The following is a 24724-nucleotide window of genomic DNA, read 5'->3' as shown; positions in this document are numbered from 1 at the left end:
GCTCTGTGAAGTTGTCAAGCCTGTTGTTTACATATCCAGGGCTTTGGGCCTGGGCAAGGCTTCATTAGGGAGCCTCCCCATCTGACTGGGAGACTGAGAGGTGGGATGGGGCTGTCAGAAGTCACTCAGTGGGAGGCAGCAGAGAACCTGGGGATAGAGTGAGGTCTCCTTGACTTTGCCACTTTCAGATTTCTCTGATTTGTTGGAGACAGCAAGGGGCATGGGTAGGTTAGGGGCTTTGGAAACTCATTGCTACCAGGGTTGGGGAAGGCCAAATTGGGAGAGAGCACCCTGGGCCTAGCTGTACACCGCCTACCCAGCAGCTAGGAATTATGAGTCACACTCTGTGGGGGCACAGAGTCACAGGCCATGGTGTGTCCTGATTCATTCTGTTCTCCCGGTCCTGCAGGGATGACTAGGCCCTGACCTCAATCGCGCCCGTAACTGTGGGTGAAGGGCTCCAGAGCTACAAATACGAGAGACCTAGAGGGCCTGTGAGCATCCTTCCCTCTGCTCCTTGTCTCCTGTCTATGGGGTACTCTGTGGTCACGACCCCCCTGCTCTTCCCAGTACAGGGACTTGTGAGCCCCTGACATTAGATGTGGCATTTTGCAGGCATTTTTTGTGTACTGCTTCTTTTCCCCCCCTCTCTTTTTTAAAAATTAAATAAGTTTAAATCTATTTTATATGTATTGGTGCTTTGCTTGCACGCATGTCTGTGCACCATATGTGTGCCTGGTATTTGTGGAATGTAGAAGAGGGTGTCAGATCCCCTGGAGCTGAAGCTAGGGATAGTTGGGAACCACTGTGTGGGTGCCAAGAACTGATTCTGGGTCCTCTACAGGAGCAAATGCTTTTAATCTCTCTGGGCTCTCATTTCTGAGCTACTTCTATTGCATTTCTTTAAAAATAAAAAAGATTTCTATATTTAATGCATGTGGATGTTTTGTCTGTATACACATGTATCAGTACACGAGTAAAGGTCACCTGATCTTATGAGGATACGGTTACAGATGGTTGTGAGCCACTGTGTGGGTACCGGGAATTGAACTCAGGTCCTCTGAAAGAGCAGCCAGTGCTCTTAACCACTGAGCTCTGTCTCCAGCCCTCTGTGCGGTGTTTAAGAAAGAGTCCTGTCAGCTTGCCAGATGGAGAGAGTGACAGGCATCCCTGTGGTGGGTGCCGGCCCTGTGCACTGTAGGCTGGAGAGACAGGACCATGTCGCACTGATATCTCAAGTACGGTCACAGAGGCTGCTGCCAGTTCCAAAAGGCAGCTCCTCCATGCAGGATCTGAATGACCTTGGCGACTCTGTGCTTCAGGTTCCTCGTGTGTAAGAGGGCGGCAACAGGGATGTTTATCTGCTCAGCCTGAACGTGAATGTGGAGAACTCCCCCATTGCCTGGTTCAGAACTGTCACCTGAGGAGAGTTTGGCACACGGCTGTCCTTGCTGCCGGTCTGTGGTGGTTTGGCCTATGTGCCTGGCCCAGCTCTGGGTCTCTCCCTATCTCTGGGCTCACCTGGAGCCACAGGGCAGGGTTGTGGAGCTGCAGTGGGTAGGCGGTGCGGGCAGCCCTCTGCCTTCTGGGACTCTCAGGCCAGGCCTTCCCATGCTTTGTCTTGATGCAGGCTTATGTAACAACCTAGCCTGGCCAGGCAGGACGCGATTCCCAATCTCATTCTGTCCCCCCCAACCTCCATTGTGTCTTCCTCTCCCTTCCCCCACGGAGCTGTTGTTGGCCGGCTTCCTCAAGCTGCAGGTCTGAAATCGGACCCCTGCTATTCTCCCAGCGATTGATTTAGTCTGATTGATTTAGTCTGCTGGTCTGTGGGGCGGGCGGGCGGGCAGCCCCTCCCCACACCCAGAGCCTGTGCTTGCTCTGGAGGCTGGCAGGCACCTTGGATTTTTGAGGAAATGTTGGCCACTAGGCGTCATGGGCTCCTGGTCTGACCTGCCAGCCTGTAGGGACAAGAGGTTAATGTTTCCTATGGTCCCAGTTTGTATCCATACCTTTTCTAAGTGACCCTCCCTCTCCCATCTCACTTCTTAACCCAACCCTGGTACAGAGAGGCTGTCTGTCTTCCTGACTGGTCTCCACAATGCTAGTCACACCTCCTGAGCTGAACTGTGCAGCAAACTCAACACTGTGTTTTCTGTCCTTAAGAGAACAGAGGCTAGAGGCTGGCAGGCCATCTCTGCTCTATGGGCATGCTCCATGCCAGATACCAGAGCTAGTGGTCAGTAGGAGATTTTATACTATAAAATACTTCTGGCTTTGCCAGAAAAATCGGAACATCAAGCTGGCCATAGTAGTATATAGGTGCTGTTAATCCCAGAATTTGGGAGGTAGAGGTAGGATTAGGAGTTGAGCCAGCCTTGGTTCTGTGAGACCCTGTCTCACAGCCTGTCCCGTTCCCCATCAGAAGCCTGAAAGCCGGCAAGCCTGCCTTCTCCAGTGCCTCATGCTGGGCATGAGGCCCAAGCCCTGTACTGACCCCTGCCTGTCATTTCGAATGCTTCATAATTTTGTACCCCAGAGGCATTGGAGTTTGCTACCCTGCCCCTAAGGCAGAGGCTGCTTTCTCTCCTGCTTGGTAATGTGCGGCCTGCCTGCCTCCTGTAGCTCTTCATGGGCAGCAAGGGTTTGGACTTCTCACATCTGTATCCTGGAAAAGTGCATTGGCTCAGGACTGTGCACACAGAAGGAGCATAATAAATATATCCTGTGGAAATGAAGGCTGTCCTTTTGCCTCTGTGAACCAGCCTGCCCTGGGCCCTGGCATTCTCTTCCAGACTGGCCACAGCTGGCATTTGTTTGTTTGTTTGTTTGTTTGTTTGTGTGTAGGTAGGATCTCACTAGGTAGCCCAGGCTGCCCTGAAACTCACAGTGATCTTTTTGACAGGCCTTCCCAGTGAGCTGTAAGCATGAGCCTTGTCTGGCTTTCTGACGTTGGGAGCAGCCTCTGAGAGTGCCACTTCTCACTGTCACGGCACATAGTGGGAGCCTTTTGCTTGCAGTGGTCCATTGCATGCTGACAGAAGCTCATGTGGCTCAGCAGTCCTCAGCTGTGCCATGTGCATCTGTCTGTCTGTCCCTGCGCATCCTGGGGCAAAGGGAAGGGTGAAACCAGTGTGCAGTTCTGGTATTTACTATCACTAGGCTCTCCTGGTTCCTTCTTGCTGCCTTATTTAGCCATCAGCTCCTGTCTGTCTGTCCATTCAGAGTTTATTGGACTTGTTTTTCCTTTTTTTTTTTTTTTTTTTTTTGGTTCTTTTTTTCGGAGCTGGAGACCGAACCCAGGGCCTTGCGCTTCCCAGGTAAGCGCTCTACCACTGAGCTAAATCCCCAGCCCCTTGTTTTTCCTTTTTAAAAAAAATTTATTTATTTATTTTATGTATTTGAGTACATTGTAGCTGTTTTCAGACACACCAGAAAAGGGTATGGGATCCCATTACAGATGGTTGTGAGCCACCATGTGGTTGCTGAAACTTGAACTCAGGACATTCGGAAGAATAGCCTTAACCTGAGCCACCTCTCCAGCCCCCTGGTTTTTTGTTTGTTTGTTTGTTTGTTTTTGTTTTTTTCCTGAGACATCTTCCTAATTGTATAGCCCTGGATAGCTTAGAACTTGCTATATAGATCAGGCTGGCCTTTGAACTCACGGAGCTCCACTTGCCTCTGCTCCAAAGAACTGGGATTAAGGTGTGGGCCTCCATGCCAACGAAGATGACACTTTTTGGAAGTGGCCTTTGCTAATAAATCACAATTATTCTGTGGATACGAAAACCCTGGGAAACTTAAAAAAAAACTGCCTATAGATTTCTGTTTCCTGCCTTTGACCTAGGATACAGTCTTTCCCTCCCCAGAATATCCAGCCATGGAGAACATGTTGAGCTCAGACTACATGTTGAGCATTCACTCTGTCCTGGTACACAGAGCCCAGGGCTGGTAGAGGACCTCAGAGTAACTTTGACAGAACACCTCCCCTACCGCCCACTGCTGGCTTCTCTTTCACCCTCTGGGCCAGCACATAGGGCTCCTCCCTGTCTCTGTGGCCCTTCATGCTTCTTGAGCAACTCTTCAATGATAGCAATTAGGCAGGTTTGTGAGGTGGGGTAGAGACCCAGAGGGTTTCCCTCCACGTGGGCTGGCCGCTCAGGAGCTGGGTACACTAAGAGAGGTATGCTTTGTCTGTTCCAGAAGGGCAAGAAGCTTGGCTCTTAGCAGGTAGGCGCTAGGCCTCTGCTCTCAGGCCTTGTAAGAAATGCCTGGCCTCCTGAGGTCCTGTGGCACATAGACTGAGAGATTAAGTACAAGACAGAACAAGCCATTTACAGCTGAGAGAACTGAGATTCTAAAGGGAGGAGGCTCTCTAAATGTTAACCTCGAGTATATGCAAATCTGGGCTGGAACCTCAGGTCTTCTCACTGCAAACCAGGCTTTGCTTCTGTCTTCCTCTCACTCTGCAGTTAGTGGCAGATCACCCAGTGGAGACAATCGCTGATTGTCTGAGGAGGAGAGGGTTGGGGCCTGGAAGACTGAGCAGGACCACAGTATCCTGGAGGCATGAAATAGGCTGGGTATGCAAGTAACCCCTTAAATACCCTGCATCCTGTTTCTTGGTTTTCTCTCGCACTGTCTCCGATGGGCCAGCTGTCTCTGTGCCCACTTCTGCCTGGCACTAGCTTTGTGCTTTCTTTTGAGAACAAAGCTAATATCCAATGGTTTTCCTGCTGACAGAGGAGAAGGGCAGACAAGGCCTTGGCTTCCCCCTCTACCTGCTGAGAGCATTTGTGGGCGGTGGGGGAGACCAGTAGCAGCCCTGTGAAGACTCCTTCTGGCAGTCCAAGTATTAGGACCTAGAGCTTCTCTCCAGGGGCTCAAAGGCTGTAGGCAGAGAGAAATGGAACGTAGAATCCAGTGGTCACATAAAAGCCTAGAGATTTTGCTAAGGCCCAGGTGTTCTATCACATTCAGGGCTTAGGGACTAGCTGTGTCTAACTAAGGGAGGCAATGGTCACATTCAACCCATTTTTACCAACTTCTGCCTCATTTAGGCCTTTTCTAGGAACTGACACGGTACACAGACTAGACCAAGTCTCTACGTTCATGTCACACCGCCAATGGGCCAGTGCCAGCAAATCAGCAGACATACTGTGTGTGCTGAGTGGTACCTAGGAGAAGAATAAGGCTGGTCGGGGGAGCAGGTGGGTGGCTCTGGAGGGAGGAGCATGCCAGGCGGAGGGAGCATCAAAGCAGGGCTGGGAGTAGGCACGGGCATCTGTGAGGAGCAGCGAGGCACCTGGGCAGGCAGACGGTGGGAGGGTGGGTGGGAACGGCTTCTTGTCTCTTAGGAGGGAGGACATTGCTGTTTAAGTCTGAGTAAAGGGGAAACTGTTAGAGGGCTTGAGTGGAACATTCATCTGCTTAGCTTTTCATGCAGAGGGGGATCATGAAGAGGATAGGGGAAGGGCAGGGGCTCCCCCTTGGGTGACAGTGGCTCAGTAGCAGGGAGGCGGGGCACGAGGAGTTGCCTCTGGATTTATCTTGCAGGATGAGCTGACAGATTTGCTGAGGGATTAGCTGTGGGGGTGAGAGGAGAGTGTGGCTGGCTGGCGGCGCCGGAAGGACATTGTTGATACTGAGAGAAGATGGAGAAGGCTCAGAACTAGCAGGCTTGGAGCGAGAAACTGCGATTTCTGGTCAGTTCTGTTGGGGCACACACTGGTGGAAAGTACCTGGGGACCCTGAGTGCTGCGTGAGGGTCGTCAGGTGTGCCTCGTCCTCCCCAGCTTCAGGAATCTGTTCTAAGACAAGTAGTTTACCTCCCTCAGTTCTGTCTTCTCTTGGCAAACCTACCTTATCCTTCCTCCTGACAGCGGGCAGCAGATCCTGGCAGAGGTCTCAGACCCTCTTCTGGCATGCCTCATGGGAAGGAGTTTTGTTTTTGAAGGGCAAGACTGAAGAGGGGGAGCCTCAGACTCTGGCGCTCTGCGCTGCTTTTCCTTCCTCTGCACAGCAGTATTGTCCTGGCCTCTAGTTCCAGGGCAGTAGGACCGTTTGAGGGGATAGCATAGTACAGTGATTAAGAATTTGGGCTTGACTCAGGCAAATGGCCAGTGAATACTTCCCCTGCTGTTGAGCTGTGAGATTCTGGGCAAATGAAAGAACCTCTCTGATCCTCTATTTTCTCATCTGTATAAATGGGCCCATCCTAACACCTGCTTCACAGGGGGTTACTTGGAAAGTTCCTTATAGAGGTGCAGAAAATACTTGACAAAGATTTGACACCACACTCAATTAGAAGAAGCTGTTAGCAGCAATGGGCTGTGTGGTCCATCAGGATGAGAGGTTCTGCCTATTAGGTGATGGGTTCTCTGACAGCGTTTTGAGCAAGAACACATTGACTTGTGGGTTAATGGGGCAATTGTAGGTGTTGAGATCTGGGATAGTGGAGGTCTGGGGAGTGCCAGGGATTCCCTTTAGTTAGGTGGGTAAATTGGGGAGTGGGGAGGCAAGATGCTTGACAAAGTCCCAGAAGGTCCCCTTAACTTTGTCACCTTCTGTTCTTAGGAGTCTTGCTTAGAATCTTAGCAAGTTCCTGTTAACTTCTGCCTCAGAGTGAGAACAGGGCTGGCCTTGGCTCGGCCCCTTCCCTAGCTTTATGAAGTTGGCATGGCAGCACAGGTCTCAGGGAGGAGGGTGGTAACTTTCCTTTTCCTAGAGACTCTGTCTCTGCAGTTCAGTGGTCAGCCTGAGGGAAATGTGTGTGGGAGGCTTGGAGGGACAGGGGTCATTGAGGTGACTTAAGGGCATTCTAGACATTGAGTTAGGTGTGGTGGTGCATACCCATAGAGCTAAGTGTTCTAGAGACTGAGGCAGGAGCATCGCTTGATCTCAGGAGTCCAAGTGTGGGCACCACAGCACTTGAGATCCATCTTCAATACATAGTAAGACCTTGACTAAAAAAGAACAAAACAAAAACAAAAAACCTGCTGCCAGCAGGACTGACTGTGGGGCAGGCTGGGCTGGACTGACATTCCTCTGCGCACTTGGATGTGGCTGGCCTTGGCTCCTGGTGGGGTCCAGGCAGGGTGGTGCCTGCTTCAGTGGAGCCCTGGAGAGGTTGACAATGAATGGAATGTGGCCCCCTGAGGACCTACACACACTTCACTGGCCCTGGCATGCTAGTTGAACCCTGTGCTTCTGTAAGACCTCTCCAGCAGTTAAGCTGTGCCAGGACAGCCAAGGACATTTCTCAGTCCCTGGGGTGACACTGGGCAGTGCTGGTTTTCTCAGAGTCCAGGGGTCTTTAGGTACGTGGGAAAGGGTCTGGAGCTACTCCAGATGCTATACTCAGTACCCGAGTAAATTGATGTCCAGAGAAAGCAAGACACTCGACCAAGATCTCACCAGGCCTTCCCCTCACACCTGTCACCTCCTTGTGTCCCTGTGTCCTTTGCTCAGATTCCTGGCCTACTGCCCAGACAGACATTTACATCAGCCACCCTCTTGTGGCTCCCCACGAGCTTTGTTTGTCCTCCTGTTATCATAGTTTTGCCCTGCCCTGCCAGGCACTCACACTACTTGATGTGTCTGACCTCTTGTCCCCATCCACTGTCTGCTAGCTATGGAGCCTCCTAGACAGTACAGAGGTCTAGGCCTCAGACGCTGGAGCCGTACATGGGTTTGGATCATCAGCTCTTTGGTTTGTGTGTAGCATGGTGATCCTGGGAATAACTTGCACCCCCTCTGCACAGTGAGGTCACAGAGGCACAGGCGTGTAGGGCTGTTGGGGGACGGTCTGCTGAGATGACAGGTGCTGTGCTGGCAAGACATGAGCTCTCGCATGTGCTCATGGCTGTCACGAAGGCTGGTTGGCAGGTCGAGCGTGTGGTGGACTCAACTCTGCATAGGGAGGCAGAGGCGCGAGCTTCGAGTTTAGCATTTCCTGTGTGCCTCTGAGGGAAGTTATATGTCTTTGAGAGTCCAACTTCCTCCTTCAGGGGGTGGGAGAAGAAATCCCTATTGTTTTTTTCAAAGCTGTCATGTGATATTAAAGCAATGGTGTGAGGAAGTGTTGCCTGTGTGTATATGGTTTTAAAATGGCAGGTGGTGGTTGGTGGCAATGAGGCCATTAACCATAGTGGTGAACAGGTGGCCGGGTGAACGACTGGCCAGTCTGCAGAGTTCTCAGTACCCACACACTCTCCACCTACCTGTTCCCAGCCACCATGCACTTTAATTTCAATGTTATGTACTAGGAAATAAGTGAGGTACAAAGACCCGTGGCATTTTCTAGGACCTGGTAGGGTTGGGATAACTACTATGGCCATTGCCACAGTTAGGAATTAAGACTCAAGACTGGCACCAGTTTGAATGTCAGCTCCCCCACCGGGAGTTTGAACAATTCCCTTAACCTCTATGAGCCACTCTCCTCATTTGTGAAGTTAGGCCCGGAAGATACAGACACGAAGCAGTCGGTGTAGAGGAAGCAGTGGTGAGCTGGACCGTTGTGTCTTTTAGGGAACGAGGCATATCAGCCATGCCTGTGCTTGAATTGCACAGTAGAGGGTCAGGAGAGTTCATGACACCATCTAGTACAGATGAACAAAAGGAGCCCAGAAAGAGGAGGTACTTGCCTGAGGTCCCAGGAGGTTATTTCAAAGTGAGACAGGGAGATGTGTGGGCATGGAGGGGCCACCCTCACCCACGGAGCCTGAGCCACGTTTCAGTTGTTCCCACACCTTGCTTGCTTCACTGAGCAGAGTTCTAGGAATAGTGTGTGGCATAGGAGTCAGATTCAGCTCTCTTTATATCCAGAGCCTTTGGGATACTTGGTGACACCCAGAGTGCCCTGGCCCCCTTTGAATGGATCCTGTCTGAAGTAGGTCGGCTGCACCCTTTGTTCTGGTTTCTGCTTTCTAGAAAGGCCATGTCTTCCTTCACGGGTCCCTTCCTACCCTCTCTGCTAGCTGTGCCTCCTAGTAACTGCACTGAGCCCCTCATGCCCCAGGTATATTGGCAGCAGGCTCTTGTCATGGTGACAAGCTCCAGCAAGTCTGAAGGGACAGACTGCTTTCATGTGGGGCTTTAGGAGGCATCCTCTGTCTCAGCAGGCCTGTGTTGTGCCCACCAGGCCTTTAGGAGATTAGGGGCTTCTGCCAGAATCATTCTTGCCTCTGGCTTTCCTCTGTACTGGCCTTAGGGCCTGCAGGCTTTTCCTGTCCCCAGGGCTCTGCCATCTTTCCGGCTGACTGGTTTTAGGGTACTCTTCTGCCTTGCTGTTCCCCAGATGTTTGGTTTGGTTTTTGTTTTGTTTTTTGTAATGTAGGGTGATATGCAGCTCCCTGCTGTTTTCCCTCAGCCTCCCAAGTGCTAGGGCCACAGATGACTTCTTAAGAGGTGGCTTAGGCTGTTCATCCCACGTAGGTGTTTCCTGGGTTTATCTCTAACTGGCAGGGCCCCTGTCATGCTTGTGGTGTGACCCGAGAGACTATAAGATTAGCCCAGGGTCCATCCTGGCACCCCCAAGTATGCGTACACAAGTAGGTGCACACAAGTGTGCACACAAGTATGTGTACAAGTATGTGCACACACTATCTTACTGTCTTTCTGCTTCCTCTGCTGCTCTTGGGCCTGAGTTTCTGCCATTAGTGAAATGCTGTGTTCTTTTTATTTTTCCTTTTTCTTCTCTCTCTCTTTCTCTCTTTCTTTCTTTCTCTCTCTTTCTTTCTTTCTCTCTCTCTTTCTCTCTCTCTCTCTTTCTCTCTCCCTCTCTCTCTCTCTCCCTTCCTTCCTTCCTTCCTTCCTTCCTTCCTTTCTTTCTTTCTTTCTTTCTTTCTTTGTGTGTGTTATCTGTCTGTCTGTCTGTCTGTCTGTCTGTCTGTCTGTCTGTCAGTCAGTCAGAAAGCAAGTCCAAGTCTCATTTCTGGTGGACACTTCTGTTGGCTGCCATTAAGCCATCCTGACTGGCCTGACCTTTCCCAGTTTACTGTGTAACCAGAGCCAACTTGGTGCTTCTCTCTGGGCTGTGTAACAGCTTTGCAGCTCTACTGTGTGTACACTCAAACGGACTCTGACACCTTCCATACCTCTGCCAGTCAGTCACCTTTCTTCCTCCTCTGTGGGGCGGGACAGTGGGAAGGGCCTGTCAGCTCAGCTAGGGCGGCGTCAGGAGCCAAAAGCCACCGCACTGGATACTTTGACTTCCAGATGGTACCAAGACAGAATATCAGTCCTCCCTCCGTTTCCCAGGTCAGGTAGGAAACCAGAGGCTGAGGGGGAGGTTGATGGGAAGTCAAGTGCAGCAGGCACTTGTTGATTGCCTCCTGCTCCTCTGCTCCATTTCCTGAGAGGGGCCCGAGAAGCCAGATGCTCCAAGGGTTGGGGATATGCTTTTCCCTTTGTATGGCGGGTGCTTCCAGGTAGCTTCTACTTGCTTGGGGGTCCCTGTGCTTTGGGAGACCTGGGAGGTCCAGGAGTCCTGGCTGGCTGCCCTACAAGAGAGGTGAGTGAACCGGAGGCCTCCTGGAACAAAGTTGTTGGCTCTGGGTGGCCTAGGGCCATCTCCTTTCCTCCTTCCTTCTCCCCTCTTTTCCAGAACTAGGCAGACAGTAATGCCGTTTGTCCTGGCTCTCAGATTAGGTGCAGCTGTGTGAAGTGTGTGTGGAACCCCTGAGAGATGCAGCAGATGCAGAGCTTCTGAGAAGCCACTGCCTGAGCACCTGAAGCTCTGGTGGGCCCTGTCACCTCACCCTGGTTCCCTGTCTGTGATGGCCTCCTTGGGCCTCTTAACTAGTCCTCAGTCCCCTGCCCTATCTAATCTGAATGTGTGGTAATGTGATGTGTGTGTGTGTGGTGTATGTGTGGTGTGTGTCTGTGTATGTGTGTGTGGTGTGTGTCTGTGTATGTGTGTGTGTGTGTGTCTGTGTGTGTGGTGTGTGTGTGTGTGTCTGTGTGTGTCTGTGTCTGGTGTATGTGTGTGTGTCTGGTGTATGTGTGGTGTGTGTGTGTGTGTGTGTGTCTGTGTATGTGTGTGGTGTGTGTGTGTATGTGGTGTATGTGTGGTGTGTGTGTGTGTCTGTGTCTGGTGTATGTGTGGTGTGTGTGTGTGTCTGTGTATATGTGTGTATGTGTGTGTGTGTATGTGTGGTGTGTGTGTGTGTATGTGTGTGTGGTATGTGTGTGTGTGTGTCTGTGTCTGTGGTGTATGTGTGGTGTGTGTGTGTGTGTGTGTGTGTATGTGTGTGGTGTATGTGTGGTGTATGTGTGTGTGTGTGTCTGTGGTGTATGTGTGGTGTGTGTGTGTGTGTAGACCCACACAGCTGAGGCCTGTGTACAGCAGGCTCCTGAGCCTAGCTTGGGGTTCTGCCTGCCAATAGTCAGGAGGAAAAACAGGTTCCATGAAGTACCCTGGCAACATGGGTTGCTATAGAGGGGAGGGTGGATTGTTGAGGGGGATGAGAAAGAAGAGATGGCGTTGAGGGATGTGAAGGGGAAGGGTTTATTTCTACAGCTTCCTGGGGTAGCTGGGGGGAGGAGGGTCAACAGCAACACCTGAGGGAGGCAGGCAGGCACAGGAACTGCAGGTTTCCTTCGGGCAGTGGAGACCCTGGAGTGCTGAGTTCTAAAGCACTGGCTGTTGCACACGTGGCTCTAGTTTCGTCAGACCAGAGTTGGGTGCCTCAGTCTCTGGTATATTGCTAGGAAGACACCATGACCAAGGCAACTCTTTAAAAATTTTTTTTTCTCTTTTTCTTTTTCTTTTTCTTCTTCTTTTCTCTCTTTTTTCTTTTTCTTTTTTCTTTTTTTCGGAGCTAGGGACCGAACCCAGGGCCTTGCGCTTGCTAGGCAAGTGCTCTACCGCTGAGCTAAATCCCCAGCCCCAAAAATTTTGTTTTTTGAATCAGGGTTTCTCTGTGTAGCCCTGGCTGTCCTGGAACTCTCTGTAGACTGGGCTGGCCTCAAACTCAGAGATCTGCCTATCTCTGTCTTCCAAGTGCTGGGATTAAAGATGTGCACCACCATCAGCTAATGGCATCTCTTATAAAGGAAAACACTTAATGGGGTTTTGAGGTTATGCTCAAGCTACACTTAAGTTTCAGAGCTTAGCTCATTATTACTATGGTAGGGAGTATGGCGGTACACAGGGCCCTGGGGAAGCAGGTGAGAGATCCTGATCTGTGGTTAGCAAGTGCAGAGATGGGGGAAGGGGGTGGGGGTGGGGGGGTGGGGGGAGTACGCCTGTGAGCGAGCGCACGAGGAGGGGGGGAGAAGGAGAGAGAGAAGAGAGAGGGAAGGAGAGAAGGAGAGAGAGAGGGAGGGAGAAAAGGAGGGGAGGGAGGGGGAGGGAGGGAGGAAGGGAGAGAAAGAGAGAGAGACAGAGACACACACAGACAGACACAGACAGACAGACACAGACAAACATACTGGGCATGGCATCAGCTTTTGAAACCTCAAAGTCCATCCCCCCAATGACACACTGCCTCTAGTAGGGCCACACCTTCTCCAGCAAGGACATACCGTCTACTCTTAATCGTCTCACACAGTTCCACACCCTGGTAACTGAACATTCAAATATTTTATTAATCTTGAGATTTGTCAGAGAAAAAAACAGTTCCACCATTTTGGGCCAAATGTAAAGCAAGCTTATTAAATGTTAGGTACTGACCAAGAGGTGGACTTTGATCAGGACCATTCCCTAGATTTTCTTAGCCAGAATGGCCCCAAGACACACTGAGGTTTGAGTAGGAATGACCCCCATAAATTCATGTGTTTGAATGTTTAGCCATAGGGACTGGCACTATAAGGAGGCGTGGCCTTGCTGGAGTTGGAGTGGTTGTGGCCTTGTCAGTGTGGATGTGGGTTTTGAGGTTTCATATGCTCAAGCTACACTCATTGTGACTGACACACAGTCCTTCCTGGCTGCCTTTGAGTCAAGATATAGAACTCTCAGCTCAGTCTCTAGCACCATGTCTGTTTGTACACTGACATGTTTCCCACCATGATGGTCATGGACTGAACCTCTGAAACTGTAAGCCAGCCTGAATTAAATATTGTCCTTTATTTATTTATTTTTTTTCTTTTCTTCTTTTTCGGAGCTGGGGACCGAACCCAGGGCCTTGAGCTTGCTAGGCAAGCGCTCTACCACTGAGCTAAATCCCCAACCCCCAATATTGTCCTTTATAAGAGTTGCCTTGGTAGTATTGTTGCTTCACAACAATGAAACCCTAAGACACACGTGCTACAGGAATTTATAAACAAATCTATAGGTCACTGTACTTTCCAATCAGCCTTTCATTATATTCCTAGAACTACAACTCCCAGCATTCCAGGAAGTTATGTGGACCTTGGGCAGATAGGGCTTACAGGTTAACTTTGGGCATTACATTATGAACCTCTGGGATACTTATTCAATCCACCACAGGTGTGCCAAAGAGAAGGTCCCTGGAGTCCAAGTTCTTTTTTTTTTCTCATCTTCTAAAAATGGTTTGAGAAGATTGTAACATTGTAGGATTCTAGTGAAGACTAGATCACAGTTTGGTGTGGGAGCAGTGATGAGCCCTTTCAAAAGGTTAGGTATGACTTAAGAGTTCATATTTTTTAAAGATTTATTTATTTTACGTGTGTGAGTACACTGTATCTGTCTTCAGACACACCAGAGGAGGGCTTCGGATCCCATTACAGATGGTTATGAGCCACCATGTGGGTGCTGGGAATTGAACTCAGAACCTCTAGAAGAGCGGTCAGTGCTCTTAACCACTGAGCCATCTCTCCAGCCCTGAGATCCAAGTTCTTAACTTGGCTTTTGGTAGGGACTGGTCACAACCACCAAGAATCTGTGGATCTGGGGAGAGTCTGCAGCCACTGTCGTAGTCTCAGAAAAGATCGCAAACTCCTCCTGCTCTGGTGCCCACACCATGTCACGGTGTGCAGCAGGGGAAACAGGCTCAGCAGAAGGGAGCACACAGATGTCTTCCTGCTCTGCTGTTCTTAGCTCTGACCTTCTGGTTGGTGGAGGGGAGTGTGCCCTCTTATTCCAAGTCTGACACCTGGGGAGGGCTGGGTGCTGGTGTGGATCACACATTGGTTATATGCTGTTTCTCAAAACCACAGGGGAATGCTTGTCAGCCTGGAGTGGGAAAGCAGGAGGGGATGACATTTCCGTTTTCCCTGGAAGGAAGGCAGAACAGAGACATTCAAGGCATAGATTGACCTCTCCTGGGAACACATGGCAAGATGTCCTTCTTTCAAGTGTATTCTTTCCCCTTCTGTTCTTTAGCATGAGGCCTCTGACTAGAGAGTGTGCATGCATTCCATGTTTCTCAGTAGGGCTCCTACCGGGGTGGGGGAAGACAAGGCTCCTGTGGCTGACCTGGCTGAAGAATGGTGTGGAATGCAGAGCGGGGCTCTAAGGAGTTTATGAGTGGACTCCACAAGTGGACTGGAACGGTCATTCTAGTTCCATGACTGCTCAGCTGTGTGACCTTTAAGCCAGTCACTTGCCCTCTTTTTCGGTCTGTACTTTCTTTCTGTAAAGTACACACCCAGTGACCCCAACTAGTGTGGTGGGCACAGCAGGTCTGAGGAGTTCCCTCTGGGTTAGTAGCTGTCAGTTGGAGTGGGGGGTTGAGAGAGTGTTATGCTTGTAAAGAAATGTTCTTTTCCTTTAAGACCAGCTCTTTTCCTGTGATCAGGACCTAGGGAAAATAATTGGGATGGATTTAATGGTTTTAGACATACTGGAGTGAGCAGAGAGCCCTGTTTTGGGGAAGGTGTCTCTGGAGCATAGCTTGTCCTGCCTTGGCTTGTTATCCACAGAGCCCATCCCCCACCCGCTGTTTGTTTGCTTGGTAAACCTTTTCTCAGAGCTGGTACGGAGATAAATTTTCAACTTAGGCCCTGCTGGGAGTAAGGCATTAGCCACCCACAGCCTTGGGCCTGCCTTTGCCTGCCAGGAGGAGACCCAGAACAAATTCCCAAGCTGAGACACAGGGTGAGCAGTGATGTTTGGTGTGCTTGCCAATGGAGGGCGGGTTTGTGGGGCTCCTTCTAGAGGGGGGTCCCTGCCTGTGAAACATGGTGGATAGAGCAGAAAGAGGGGAGATGCATCGTGTAGGGCACTGGACAAGCAGCGGTTATCTCTGGTGAATTAGGCCACAGAGGAACAGCCTGGGCTTCCACGACTGAGAGCCTCTTGGGCCTCAGTTCCTCATGCAGAGACCATCAGGGGAATAGAGGTCATCAGTGTTGTTGCAGAGTGAGGGTAATCTCACTATATGGATGTCCAAGAAAGGGAAGTGGCTGTAACGGGTGTAGCTGTCTGAGACTCCTGCCTCAGACTGAGGGGAAGGTGTGGATTCCTTGCTGTGAGTGCCTGCTGGAGACTTGGAAGCTCTCTACCTTGGGAGGCTTGTGGAGAATAGGGGAGTCCTCATCCAAGTGCTCCTTTAAGCCACAGCAGCCAGTCTGACACCCAGCAGGACCTGGCTTTGTAGGTGGTGGACAAGGCTTTAATGGATAAGAAAAGGGGTCAGAGTAGGTGGGAATAGGGCATTCCTGGTTGGTACAGTTCCAAGAGTCCCTTCCTTTCCTCTGTCAGGTCCTCAGAGCCCTGTGTACTCACTGCAGGGTGGACTATGCCCTTGTCACCCTATGAGTCCAGGCTAAACCACGTACAGTCTTTGGCTAATGGTGGCTGTGGTAGTGGTGGGGTGACTGACAGGCCATGTCACCACTTGGCCACATGCCAGTCAGCATTGCAGGATCATGGGGGATGGGAGCGCCACAAATTCCACCAGGAAGGGATTGTACCTCATCTCGGCCGGCATCTCGGCCGGCCGGCCTCCTGGGAGAACTTAGAAGGGAACAGCTCTCCCACTGCTGGGAAGCAAATGTAGAGGGTGGGGCAGACCGGGCTGGTGGCTTGTGGGGTGTGGCTCAGCTGTAGGGTGTGTCTGGGTGGTGGGTGGTAGTGTGACTGGATTGAGGGGTGTAATGGCTGGGAGGAGCTGGGCCAGCTGTGGGGCATGGCTCCAGGTACATATGAGACTAGTGTCTGGGCCTACAGATGCCCCAGTCTGTCTTCCCAAGTCCTTGGCCCAGTCCTATTATGAAGACCCTTTGGAACTGCCCGCTGGGTTCCTTGCCATCTCTCAGTGTCTGTGTTTGTGGATGCCCAGAGTAATGCCTTTTAGCATGGCTTGAGTGTGCCCGTGCATCCACAGGAGCTAGGGTCTGTATTGGAAGGTGGCCACCCTGCGTTAGCAGGAATGGCTCAGATTGCTGTGCTGTGAGGTCCTTCCCTACTCACCTGAAGTAGCATTGCGCTGGAGACCTAAGACTCCTACAGCTCCCAGAAATCTTCCCTGAAGCTCTGGGTCACCACTGCCTCAGCAGAGCCTTGTGCTGGGGCTGGCACCTCATGGTATGTGACAGACAGACTGAGGGAACTGGCAGGTCATCTGTGTGACTGCAGCTCCTAGAGTGACACTGGACCTTCTCTTCACTGGTGTCCTGGAGCTTCTCTTCCTGCTTTTCCTTTCTGCCTCCGTCCTCTTACCTTCTAGACCACAGGCCCTGTTTTGCTTTGTTATGTTATGAGACAAGGTATTACTGGATTGCCACGGTTGACCTGAAAATCCTTGTAGACCTGTCCGGCCTGGAATTTACAGAGATTCATATGCCTCTATCTCCTGAATGCTAAGATTAAAGGTGTGTGCCATTGTGCTTGGCTTCATTTTTTTTAAAAAATCTAATTTGGAGTTACTGTTTTTAATTTAATTAATTTATTTTTGATGTTTTTATTGTTAATTTTTAAATTTATGTGAAGGGTGTTTTCCCTGCACTAACGTCTGCACATCATGTGCGTGCCTGGTGTCTGTGGAGTCCAGGAGAGGCTGTCAGAGGCTCTGGGATGAAACTTAGAGACAGTCGTAAGCTGCCATGTAGGTGCTGGGAACCAAACCCGAGCAGCTCTTAGTTGCTTGTCTCTCTCCAGCCCACGAGATGCATTGAAATGCATTGTGTAGGTTTATAGGCTAAGGTTGGATCACAGGTAAAATGACTGAAGAGTCCTTTACAGAGTTCACAGGAACGTTAAGGATTATGTCTTGATGACTGGGAATGTGCTTTGTAATCTCGCTTGTGAGAGTTTTTGTTTTTATTGCTCCTGGTTCTTAAGGTAGGGTCGGGGGCTGGAGAGATGGCTCAGAGGGCAGGAGCAGTGAGCTTGGAGCCCCGGCACCCATCTCAGAAGCAGGTATGGCCAGTAGCCAGGCACAGCTACAGGTATTGGAGAGCAGAGGTAGAGACAAGAGGATTGCTGGAGCTTGCCGGGTGTCAGCCTAGCTGAAAAGCGGCCGATTTCAGCTTCAGTGAGAGACTGTCTCAGGGGAGTAAGGTGGAGAGTGTACGGTAACAGTGTCTTCCTTAGTCACTTCACATCTAGACTGTGAGCATTGACATCTGCACATTCCCATAAACTGCACACATGCACACACGCGCACGCACACACACACACACACACACACACACACACACACACACACAACCTGCACACACCCATATAGCTACATACACCTGCATGCATGCATATACACACAGTCACCTACCTGCATGCGTGTACACATACACTTACTACATACATACATACATACATACACACACACGCACGCGCGCGTGCACACACACCACCTGCACACACACATATACCTACATACACCTGCATGCATTCACACACACACACTTACCTGCATGCATGCGCACACGCACACACACACACAGACCCCTTTAAAAAAAGTCTCTCTAGAGCCCAAGCTAGCCTCAGACTGTTAGCAGTCTTCCTGCCTCAGCCTCTTGTGTGCAGAGATTACAGGTATAAGACACTGTACCCAGCCATCATGTAATAGAAAAAGTCTGTGGCATAATTACAGCAGAGGAAAGGAAACTGAGGTTCAGAGAAGTTGAGAGACTTGTCTGAAGGTCACAGGCTGGTAAATAAAGAAGCCAAGATTCCAGTCTGGCAGGCTGCCTTCAGCCTGAGCCCTGACTGCAGCCAGCAGCCACTTTGCTTCTGTTTCTAATGGTGCTGGGAAGATGAGCACAGAGTGCTTTTCAGGACCTGCTGGCACATGGTGACACACTTCACCCTCAAACCCACAGCTCACCAGTCTGTTCTTGGGACCTCAGTCTCAATCCTGGAGGTCCTCTTTCAGCTGTGCCAAGTTGCTTGGCCCTCTCCTGCCGCCTGCCATCTTTCTGAACAGTTTGCTCCATAAGAAGTCTTTAGTTTCCTATGGCTTCCAAGGAGGTCGTAGAGAAGCTTTGAGCTAGGGATATAGGGTAGAGAGTGACTTTCAACTCTAGAGCAGTGGCCACATTTCCCGAAAGTGCTGGGTTGCCATGGCGTCTCCATGACGACCAGAGCATCTCATTCATTATCTCCAGCACTTTGGCAGGGAAGCTAAGGCCAGGATTGGGAGAGTGCAGTGGAAGTCAGGCTGAGGGCTGGAGGCCTCTGTGGCCGTGGGTCCTCTCAAGCTGCACAGCTAAGGGTCCCCTGTGGCTCTGGAGTACTACTGTTCATGGGGTCTGGGTTCAAACAGCAGCTGGGCAGTGGGCTAGTTTTGTGATTTGGGGAAAACGGCAGTGTCTAGGTCTTGGTTTTTCTCCTCTGTAATCGAGGATATCGATACATTAGTGTAAGGCTTACGTGAGGTAAGGTATAAAAGGTGGTAAACACAGTGTGGGCTCATAGTAATGCTTTACGTGTGGTGACAGTACCAGTCATGGTGGTGATGATTAGGACTGTAACTTGTGACTTTATTAGAGGAATGAAAGACTTAACTCAAAGTCAGGAGGAATCAAAGTTTAGTGCTTCTCCTGGGACTGGAATGGAACCTTGCCTGGAGCTAGTCTTAATATCTGCAGACATTGGGATCTGAGAGAGAGTGGGGACTTCTAAGATGACTGGGACCTTGGTCCTCACCTTTGTTTGACATCAAGGGCAGAAGCAAAGTCAGGTAGACAGGGTCTCAGTGGATGGCAGATGTAGGAATGTTCACCTAATTGTTACTGGAACATGCGTGTGTAGTGTGGGTATAGATGTGCAGGCATGTGTGTGGGCATGAGTGAGTGTGCATGTGGGCTGTGGAGGCCACAGGCTAATGTCAGATGTCTTTCCTAATTACAGTCTTCCTTGCACGCTGAAGCAAGGTCTCACTTGAACCCAGAACTCTCTAGTTTGGCTAGTCAACTGGACACACTGCTGGGGGACTCCTGTCTTTGCCTTCTGAGCACTGGGATTACAGGTGGCCTGCTGTGTCTAACCTAGCATTTGTGTTGGTACTGAGGATCTAAACTCCAGCTCTCACTCTTACGTGACCCACTGAGGCATCTCCCTAGTTCTGGGTGTGCCCTTTTGAAAGAGAACTTAGAAAGGGTCAGATCATTAGGGAGAAATCTCCTAAATGAAAGAAAAATGTGTAGACCAGAGAACACACATCTACCTTCTGGTTTCAGACCTGTATTTCCCATCTTTTGGCTAGGGGTGGGAGGCACTAAGGGGTTAGGCTTGGAGTGGGAATGTGGTGGTTGGGAATGACTTCAGAGAGGCCATGGCATTGGAATTGGGATGTGAAGGATGACTGAATGTCTCAGGAGGTTGGGGGATAGGAACATCATGAGTTACCTGACTATTGTGGTGACTGACTGGGCAAGGCTCTGGTTTACAGGAAAGAGCCCAGCTGGCCTCAGCTGGTCCGAAGCCTTGGTGATTCTGAAGAGAGTAGATATTCCAGTTCTTTACCCCATGGGCCCTGGTACTTCATAATGGAGAAGGTGAGAAGGGCTTTCAGTAGCTACTGTGGGTCACGTAGTCTGTGCAAAGGCCCATTACCAGAGAGCTGGGGAGTCTGCTTTGTTTACAAGGGAGCGGGTTATTTTCTTCTCTCTCTGGTCTGGACTTTGCTAAGACTTTGTCCCTCTTCTGCTGGGGAAAAGGAATTCTTGGAGGAGGAGGAAGAAGAGGAAGAGGAAGAAGAGGAGAAGACAGTTGTAAGGACTGCATTTGCGGGGTTGGGGATTTGGCTCAGTGGTAGAGCACTTGCCTAGCAAGCACAAGGCCCTGGGTTCGGTCCCCAGCTCCGAAGGAAAAAAAAAAAAAAAGAACTGCATTTGCTAGGCAAGGCCCTCTAGTGTGTGGAACAGGCACCCTGCTTCTGCACTTGCTCTCCCTCTGTGAAATCAGGGCTTGCCCCTGCTAGATTCCAGGGCTGCCAGAGAGGTGAAGCTCTGCAGCGCTGTGTAACTACGCTGTTGTCCACGTTGTGAGGATTGTTGTGAGCGTGGTAAGGAGGCAGTGGGAGTGAATAACAGCAGTGGACAGCTCAGTGTCACGTGCCAAGCTGCCTCTCTCAGCTCACTTCATGTTCCTAAGCCTGAGAAGTAGGATGTAATCGCTGTGGCTCGTAGGTAGGAAACTAAGGCATCACCTAGTCAAGTAAACTGTCCAAGATTGCACAACTCCTGGGCGATGGGGCTTGATTTGATCCGAGGCCACCTGGCTGCAGCCCGCATGTGGAATCTGAAGGTTTCATGTTTACTTAGACTTGGGACATCTGGTCTGAGTTCTTTGGTATTACTGCATTTACAGAATGTGTATGTGTGTATGTTTTCAGAGTTGAAATTATTTTTGTTTTGTATTTGAGTGTGTGGGAGTGCTAATGGGGAATAGAAGAGAGCGTTGGATCCCAGGAGCTGGAGTTACAGGATGTCAGGATGTCGTGAGCTACCTACCTACCATGGGTGGGTGGAGGGAACTGAATTCAGGTCCTCTGGAAGAGCTTTTTACTGTTGAACTGTCTCTCCTTTTTCTAAAGAACACCTCTGCTTCCAGTAACACTGACAGGACAGTAGTGTTCCTTGCTGCACACACGGTCTCCCCCATTATCCGTGACCCCCACTGCAGCAGTGCAGTGTCACAGCTCGTAAGTCTGTGCATAGCCCAGTTTCATTCACAGCAGACCTCAGTCCTGATGTTACACATTGTGTGGGTTGGGGCACATGTGTAAGTTAGGATTACAGCATGGCACAGAACCACCTCACTGTGGAAGAATCACCAAGGCTCTGCCCAGTCAGCCTTCCAACCCCATCAGCCTCTAGCAACCATGCACAGTTTTAAAATCACCCTTTTTTTATATCTGAAAAATGTTGTTGGATTCTCATCAGAGCCCTTGACCCTCAGAGGCCCGGGGCCATGAACTGCATTATTAACAAGCAGAAGGGCTGTTAACGGGACAGACAGAAGGCAGTGACACATGCTTGAGCTCACTACCTCCGCTTCTGTAGGGCCAGATGGATGGTGTGGGCAGGACCACTAGGGTACCCCCTCCCCCTATGCTCATGGGCCCCGCTTTGTGTTCCTGTGACGACATGGTGCAGGGTCAGTCTGGCTACAGCTGTGGCTGTAGATAGCCTTTACATTGGTGAGTGAGATGGTGGTCACTTTAGCCTTCCTGGCTGTCAGGATACCTGCCCTTTCCTGCCTTGGTCTCTGGTACTGCAGGAGCCCTGGAAAGCTTCCTCACCTCCAGGTTGATGGATTCCCTCTCCCACCCCTGGCTACTCCTTCTTCTGGCCTGCATAGGTACCACTGAGCCCACGAAGCCTTCCCCTTCCCTCCCCTTCTCTCCAGAGGCTGAATGGACTCACTTCTAGACACTGTGTTTCTCTCAGCCACACTTGTTGCTTCCTAGCATGGCAGGCATCTGCTTTCTGACAGGCAGCTTCTCTCCCAGAGGCGGTACACAGTGTAGAGCATCAGAGACCCAAGCCTCCTCTAACCGGCAGGAAGCTCAGAGAAGGAAAGCTGTATGCCTAGAGTCACAGTGCATCATAGCACACAGGTAGGACCAGCTCCTCACTGCATGACAAAAACAGAACATGAAAACCGTCAGAGATGCCAGTGTTAACATGGGTTTTGTGTGACAGCTTCTATCCTGCATGTAAAAATATTTAACAAAAATAAGGATATCTCTATAGGTTGTTTTAATAGTATATGTGGCAAGGGGCTGGGGTCAGCGAGGTGTACACCTTGTAAGCACGAGCATCTGAGTGCTCTCCTAACAATACATGTGGGAAAAGTAGCCTGTGCTTGTAATCCCAGCACTGGGGGTGGAGACAGGCAGGTCCCTTGGGTTCATTGGCCAGGCACCTAGATACTTGGTGAATTCCAGGCCAATAAGAGACCTTATCTCAGGAAAAGATAGATATTATCTGAAGAATGATGCCAGGTCTCTTAGCTTCTACACGCATGTACGCAGGCACCTGCACCCCGCCCCCCAAGTCCGTAGCAGATGTTTGTGTCCTATGTGCTTTGTTTCCCTAGGATCTTCTTGCCACATTAGGATTTCTTGTTTGGTTTTTATAATTTGCTTGTCTTTGAGACAGGCCTGGCTGTGTACCTCTTGTGGGCCTTGAACTCACTACATGCAGAAGGTTGGCCTCAAACCTGTACTGGTCATCCTGCCATGTCCTCTTGGGTACTATGATTTCACGGGTGCCACCATGCCTGGCTTGCATCTTGGTTTCGAGAGCCTACCCTTACGTTGGCCTACACTTGCTATTATAAGCTGCACTGGGATTTTGATTCTTGTAGAGAAATCTTTTTTCTTTTTTCTTTTTTCTTCTTTTTTTCGGAGCTGGGGACCGAAGAGAAATCTTTTTTTTTTTTAAAGATTTATTTATTTTATGTATATGAGTACACTGTAGCTGTCTTCAGACATATCAGAAGAGGGCATCAGATCCCATTACAGATGGGTGTGAGCCACCATGTGGTTGCTGGGAATTGAACTCAGGACCTCTGGAAGAGCAGTCAGTGCTCTTAACCACCGGGCCATCTCTCCAGCCCCTGCATCTGCCTTCTTATGTGGGCTGTAGGGGTCCAACTCAGGCAGGCTTATCAATGGCTTCTCCCTGGCCCTTCATATGACTTTTAAGTTTGAATTCAGAACGATGGCTTTCTTTATGATATTGTATGTGAATTTTTTATTATTATTTAAAAATTTTTTGGTTTTTATTGTGGGTATGGGTGTATTGCCTGTATATATGCTTTTGTACCACATTCGTCCCTGGTGCCCATGGAGAGGCCAGAAAGGGCATTGGACCCTGGAGCTGCAGTTACAGATGGCTGTGAGCCACCATGCCGGTGTTGGTCCTCTGGTGGAGTAGCTGTGCTCTTAATTACTGAGCCATCTTTCCAGCCTTTGCACTTTATTTTTTTATTTGTCCCTCCGTTTCCTTCCCCACTCCCCACCCTGTCTTGCTCCTCCCATGGGGAAATCTTTACATGCTTCTGCAGTGATTATATCCAGGATGAATTCCTAGAAGTACAACTCTTGGAGGTCTATCCTGTGGTCCCATGCTGGGCCGAGGAGGAGATTAGAGATCTTTACCCATAAGGCCAACCCGCAGAGCCCCAGTTTCCCCATTTGGTGCCTCGGCCTAGTCTGTCTCACTTCCGTGATTTCTGGCTTGGGGAGCTTCTGGCTAGCTCTGCAGGGGTGTCCCATGTGGTGAAGTCACTGTAGTTTTCACTCACATAACGGGTGGGGGTGGTGGGGGTGGGGAGGCGGAGGGTGGCGGCAGCCAGGGCTGCTGTGGGAACATGGGAATTGGAACCTTTGCACAATGTGTGTGGTCTCTGCTCACTCTTTCCAGAGAGAGAGAGATGGGTGTTTTGGCTTGGACACCCTGCTGGGGCTCAGGCTAGGGAAAGAGCTAGAACCTAGATTTCTGGCTGTCTGAGTGGGTAAGACCGGGTAGAGGAAGTCCTCGCCTGCCCCATCAGCCCTCAGGTGTTGGTGGTTACCTGCTGTCCAAGGTTGCCAAGCATGTATGTGAGGAAGAGAGATTTCATGGTTGCATCTGGGCAAACCACCCTTTTCTGAGTGTCCTTGTGTCAGGCCCCTTAGACACATTTGCTCCATTGAACCCTTAGCCACACCCCACGTGGAATGACTCTCACAGGGAGAGTTCACTGATGCTTCTGTGGGCTTTTGTATACAGCTCTGGGTCGGATTCCTGCTCTGGCTGCTTCTGTTATTGAAGGGGGTTGCTGGGCTCGTTCAGAGGAAAGAAAGGCTGGCGAAGGAAGGAAAAGGAGCAGGAGGCAGCTTGTGGATGGGAGGATGTGCTGCTTGGTCCTGATACAGAACTCTACCTCTCCCTCCCGAGTCTTGGAATTGCTCAGTGTCATATTTTGCTTTTGGATTTTTTTTTTAAAAAGATACCATATTTGTTCTTATTGCTTGTAAATTAGCGTTTTGCCTGCATGTATGTGTCTGTGCCGTGTGCACGCCTTGTGCCTGTGGAAGTCAGAAAAGGTCATTGGATTCCTTGGAACTAGAGTTTTGGATAGTGGTGTGTCTCCATGTGGGTGGTGGGGGTCCTCTGCAAGAACAGCCAGTGCCCTTAACCCGAGAGCCATCTCTCTAGCCCAGGGTTTTTCTTGTTTAGTCTTGGCCTAATAATAATGAAACCTGATAGCTACCCTGATGGCCGCTCCGTTAAGTACATTCTTCATGATTTCTGTGTGTCGTTGGTCTTCACTTTCCCACCCCTTATGAAATGACTACTTTTGTTGCTTGCTCTGTCTCACACGCGGGGAGGCAGAGGCTCGGAGAGATAAAGGAGGAGGACCAGGTTGGGTACAGTTCTT

At 50.3% G+C, this 24724-nt stretch overlaps 1 protein-coding gene across 7 annotated transcripts in view; it reads left to right on the top strand.

Annotated features, from left to right (window-relative positions):
- The window catches only part of Ndst1 (N-deacetylase and N-sulfotransferase 1), a 62364-nt gene that overhangs the window by 10830 nt on the left and 26810 nt on the right, over nucleotides 1-24724 (top strand). Inside the window, exon 1 of one of the 7 annotated variants that reach the window (XM_087592657.1) lies at nucleotides 10178-10265. The exons of 4 other annotated variants lie outside the window; for them this stretch is intronic. The gene's annotated coding sequence lies outside the window, so the exon portion shown is untranslated. Of the gene's footprint in view, nucleotides 1-10177; nucleotides 10514-24724 lie in introns of those variants that run through there. 2 more of the 7 variants (XM_087592654.1, NM_024361.2) reach the window with 2 other exon arrangements.

This window comes from Rattus norvegicus, chromosome 18 (genome assembly GCF_021556685.1).
Source record: "Rattus norvegicus strain SHRSP/BbbUtx chromosome 18, alternate assembly SHRSP_T2T, whole genome shotgun sequence".
Taxonomy (NCBI): domain Eukaryota; kingdom Metazoa; phylum Chordata; class Mammalia; order Rodentia; family Muridae; genus Rattus; species Rattus norvegicus.
The sequence above is the reverse complement of the archived record's forward strand: the minus strand, read 5'-3'. Positions and strand labels throughout refer to the sequence as shown.